This window comes from Somniosus microcephalus, unplaced genomic scaffold (genome assembly GCF_052327205.1).
Source record: "Somniosus microcephalus isolate GS21.2 unplaced genomic scaffold, FLI_Smic_1.0 unresolved_chr4, whole genome shotgun sequence".
Lineage (NCBI taxonomy): Eukaryota > Metazoa > Chordata > Chondrichthyes > Squaliformes > Somniosidae > Somniosus > Somniosus microcephalus.
Window position 1 is genome coordinate 46255613 of NW_028225182.1, and position 5478 is coordinate 46261090.

The following is a 5478-nucleotide window of genomic DNA, read 5'->3' on the forward strand; positions in this document are numbered from 1 at the left end:
GTGGTAGGCTTTAGGGCCCTGTGTGTGTCCCTGTCTGTCTACCTTTTAAAAGGTTGAAAAATGAAAGTGAAACTACTTATGGCTTTGGGGCCCTGTCTGTGTCCCTTTGTGAATCTGGTGCTGGGCAACAATTTAAATCGAGTGGCAGGCTTTAGGGCCCTGTGTGTGTCCCTGTCTGTCTACCTTTTAAAAGGTTGAAAAATGAAAGTGAAACTACTTATGGCTTTGGGGCCCTGTCTGTGTCCCTTTGTGAATCTGGTGCTGGGCAACATTTTAAATCGAGTGGTAGGCTTAGGGCCCTGTCTGTGTCCCTGTATGTCTACCTTTTAAAAGGTTGAAAAATGAAAGTGAAAATACTTATAAAACGTTTTTGGTAAATCTTATGTTATTTTTAAAAGAGATACTAACTTGGAAAGTCGTTTTAGCTGGAAGCTGAAGTCATTTGAGCTGCAAGCTGAACAGAGCTGGTAGTGAAACATTGGCTGGCAGCTCCCTCCCCGAGATGAAAACGAATAGTCCCGACCACACACACACCGATTGGCCAACCATCAGGGGACCGTACTGTAGGATTGGTCAATCGTGACGAAACAGGATTGGTGGAACCTTGATGTCAGTCAATCAATGCTAGCAAATAATGAGTTTAATTTTGAAGGTTTTTTGCATAAGGCGCGAATAATTTTCGTCCGACCGAAAAGTAAATACGCTTAAAACCGTCTCTGAAGCGTAAGCTTTCTTTGGAGGTAACGCGCGCGTAGTTACGCCCTGTAACTTTCGAGCGCATAGCCCGACAGATGCACAGGAAATGACAGATAGACAGAATGACAGAATGACAGACAGAATGACAGACAGATCGACCGATTTATATATATAGATGCTTGTATTGTGGGAGTGAGTGGGGAGTAAGCATTCCATTGTACTAGTTACATATGGCAATAAAATGATCTTGAATCTTGAATCTTGTATTAGTTTGAGGTGCTGTATTAGTTTGAGGGGTTGTATTAGTTTGAGATGCTCTATTAGTTTGAGGCGCTGTATTAGTTTGAGGCATTGTATTCGTTTGAGGTGCTGTATTAGATTGAGGTGCTGTATTAGTTTGAGATGCTCTATTAGTTTGAGGTGCTGTATTAGTTTGAGGCGCTGTATTCGTTTGAGGTGCTGTATTAGAATGAGGTGCTGTATTAGTTTGAGGTGCTTTATTGGTTTGAGGTGCTTTATTAGTTTGAGGTGCTGTATTAGATTGAGGTGCTGTATTAGTTTGAGGTGCTGTATTAGTTTGAGGTGCTGTATTAGATTGAGGTGCTGTATTAGTTTGAGGCGCTGTATTAGTTTGAGGTGCTGTATTAGTTTGAGGTGCTGTATTAGTTTGAGGTGCTGTATTAGTTTGAGGTGCTTTATTAGTTTGAGGTGCTTTATTAGTTTGAGGTGCTGTATTAGTTTGAGGTGCTTTATTAGTTTGAGGTGCTGTATTAGTTTGAGGTGCTGTATTAGTTTGAGGTGCTTTATTAGTTTGAGTTGCTGTATTCGTTTGAGGTTGTGTATTCGTTTGATGTAGTGTACTATTTTGAGGTTTATTATTTTGAGGTTTTTCATTAGTTTGAGGTGCGATATTAGTTTGAGGGGCTGTATTATTTTTAGCTGTTGTATTATTTTGACACAATGTATTAGCTTGAGGAGTTGTATTATTATGACATCGTGTATTAGTTTGAGAATTTGTATTAGTTGGAGGTAGTGTATTATTTTGAGGTGTACTAGTTTGGGGTGTATTGGTTTGAGGTGCTGTATTAGTTTGAGGTGTTGTATTAATTTGATGTGCCGTATTAGTTTGACCTGTATTAGTTTGAGGTGTTCGATTAGTTTGAGGTGCTGCATTAGTTTGAGGAGCTGAATTGGTTTGAGGAGCTGTATTAGTTTGATGTGCCGTATTAGTTTGACCTGTATTAGTTTGAGGTGTTCGATTAGTTTGAGGTGCTGCATTAGTTTGAGGAGCTGAATTGGTTTGAGGAGCTGTATTAGTTTGATGTGCCGTATTAGTTTGACCTGTATTGGTTTGAGGTGTTCGATTAGTTTGAGGTGCTGCATTAGTTTGAGGAGCTGAATTGGTTTGCGGTGCTGTATTAGTTTGAGGTGCTACATTATTTTGAGGTGTTGTATTAATTTGAGATAGTGTATCAGTTTGAGAATTTGTATTAGGTGAGGTGATGCATCCATTTGAACAGCTGTAATAGTTTGAGGAGCCGCGTAGAAGAGGAGAGGAAAGGATGTAAAAGTGACGTTTGGAACAGATACTTTAGAATCCGATAAAGGTTTGATTAACTTGTATATCGATTTCGGAACTACAACGTATTTGAGTTCTCCGGTAAAATTCGCAAGGATTTGTCTAAATACTGTTGCTAATTATAAGTCTAATTATTGCATGATTAATTAATCTGACATTTAATGTTGTGAACCCTTTTACTGCACTACGCGTTCTCCAGCTATGCTCGGAGCGCCGTCCCCTTCAATCCATCGCTCACAGGGACAGTTTCATTCAGCGTTTCTATTCTCTGGCCCTTGGTGAAATTTCATAGATTGAAAGCGACGTGTCTCGCCCCCGAGCTCGTCACCGACTCGCTAACCGCTGCACAGCGACCACACTCTGCTCCCGTGAGATGGAGGACCAGGAGCTGTTTCAAGCTCGAGTGCAGTTACAAGCAGAACTCATTCAAAGAAAGTCCACGTCATTGAGGAGCCTGAGTCTTTGCACCGAACTCCTTCCCAAAGTGCTAAGATTCACGTGGGGGGAATTTGAGCACATCTTTCCCCACATTACAACACTTCAAAGGTGCTTCAATGGTTGTAAAGCGCTTTGGACTGTCCTGAATTCGTGAAAAGCGCTGTATCAATGCAAGTCTTTCTTTGCAATAGTTTCAACTGCAAGTTCAAAATCCGCGGACAAAAGTAGTGCACGTCCAGGATTTCAACCCAGGATATCTCGCAAGTTTTAAGCAGCGAGAACCATACCCCTAGACCAAAGAGACAACTGATTGGCGCTAGTGCAGATAAGAGGTAACCATTCTAAAACCATTTTGTGTGTGTGGCTATTCTTGATGAGCAGAGCACTTGAGACGAGACAGTGACTTTGCCTTTTCGACCTGTCTTCTGAAGCGCCGTCCGGTCCCACTCCTACAGTTAATGAGCTGTTGGGATGTTAATGTATCCGGGCTGCAGGAGGCCACTCCAGGCGCAGCAGAGGAGTCTCTGCATTAGTTCTCCGTGGAAACAGTATTTTCCCTCTTCTCTCTTACTCTTCTCTATATCACTCTGCTTTTATGTCTCTATTTCTACCCGCTGTCTCAGTTTCCTGAATCATAACACGGTGTGGGACATTTTTGGAGACGCGCTTTCTTTGTTTCTAATTGAAAGGACACCCAGACAGCCCGACTGAAACTGCACTTTGAATCCGGTCGCTGACCCTGTGTTTTCCTATTAATCTGTGTTGTTTTGCTTCCACATTCTCAACCTCTTTCATGTAGCGACACGCGAGGGGGAGATGCCCTAAATCATGCCAACTTTCCCCAAACCCTGCTTAAAGTACCGCAATCGAAACTGTGACCGATATGGGAAATATCATTCAGAATTACTTCACTCACTGTAACGGTGCCATTTGAAAGGTATAATTCGCCTGACAATGCGTGTTTTATTTGTACTTAAACAAGCATATAAATTATTCCTGTTTTCATATTTAGTAAACTTGAATGGAGAAAAGGCATTAAATTGCCTCTACCCACTTTCGAACCATTGAGTTTTCGTGTGTTAGCGGAATGCGATAACCATTACACACCAGAAACCGTCCAGCACTCGGGTACATTGTATTGCAGCGACTCCATAGGAACAGGAGGAGGCCATTCATTCCCTCAAGCCTGTTCCGTCATTGAATTAGATCAGGGCTAGTCTGTATCTTCACTCCCTCTACCCGCTTTGCTTCCTTAACGCTTAATACCCTTACTCAACAAAAATCTATCGACAGTACCGGCAATCTTGAGCCTGAAACCAGATCCGCTACCTGATCCAGAGAGAAAAGGCTTCTTACTGACGGCCACCCTGCAGATTAATGGATTACATTTCTGGATCCGTTTTCTCTCACTCAAAGTTATCTATTCATAGAAACATAGAAACATAGAAGATAGGAGCAGGAGTAGGCCATTCGGCCCCTCGAGCCTGCTCCGTCATTCAATGAGATCATGGCTGATCATTCAAATTCAGCACCCTGTCCCTGCCTTCTCCCCATATCCCTTGATCTCTTTAGCCTTAAGAAATATATCTAACTCAGTGAAGTGAAATAAAGAGCAATTAAAGAACAAGGTAGAAGCCGCTGTGGCCCTTTTGACAGGAGAATAAATTCGCCTCTGGATGTTCGCCACAGCAAGTTTAAAAAATATATGTTTCCACCAGGGCTCGAACTTGATAACCGCGACAATGTGGAAATCACCGGCTCTGAAGCAGCAGCAGAGGGCTACTGAGTCAGTTAACTCCCTCTGTGCTGATCGGCAATGGGTTGCCTCAATTTAAACAACTTCTGTCCCACACTGAATGCTCTGTCCTTCTCCCCCGCTGCGCTTTACAAAAAATGTCACTGGTCCCCCCACACACCCCGAACGTCAATCCTTCCACATCCTGACAGTGGGGCCGTTGAAGCTCCCACTGTCTCCCCGCGATCAGCGATCTCACCCAGTTTGTAAAATTAAACGCGGAACAAACGTCACGCAAAGAGCGTCTGTAACCGAAATCTGTAACAGAAAGTAATGGATTTATTAACCAAGATTAAAGCAATTATTACTCGTCTCACAGACTTGAATTATCTTTCTGCAATTTACTGTTCCCAAATCTTGTGTCAACATAAATTCTTTGATTGAGAATCGAAAGCGGGTGAGTGTCATTCGACCACCAGGAACCAGGTATGATACTTCTGTATATATGAACTTGAATACACAACAAAAACTGACTAGACCTCGTGGCGCAACGGTAGCGCGTCTGACTCCAGATCAGAAGGCTGCGTGTTCAAATCACGTCGGGGTCACTGTTCTTTTACAGCTCATATCAGTCTGGACAATTAATATCTTATTTGTTAACTCACAACAATGAGTATTAGATATATTTTTTATATTTGTTCCTGGGATGTAGGTCTCGCTGGCAAGACCAGCATTTATTGCCCATCTCCGAGGTGGTGGTGAAACACTGTAGTCGCCTTTCATCACTTACAGATCTACATCATAGAATCAGAGAATGGTAACAGCACAGAGGGAGGCCATTCGGCCCGTCCAGCCCGTGTCGCTCTCTGCAAGAGCCCTTCAGCTAGTCCCACTCCCCCGCCCTCTCCCCGTAGCCCAGCACATTTTATTTCCTTCAGGCACTTATCCAAGATTTACATGCATCTGTGTTATTGATTCATTTATTTGGGGGAATCTGTCTCATTCAAAAAGCATGTTCTGGCTCTTTATG

The 5478-nt window shown here is 42.8% G+C and overlaps 1 non-coding gene across 1 annotated transcript; it reads left to right on the top strand.

Moving 5' to 3' along the window:
• The first annotated feature begins 4984 nt into the window (after positions 1-4984).
• Positions 4985-5056, top strand: trnaw-cca (transfer RNA tryptophan (anticodon CCA)). The gene has a single exon. It is a non-coding gene; the product is annotated as a tRNA-Trp (tRNA).
• Positions 5057-5478: the final 422 nt, after the last annotated feature.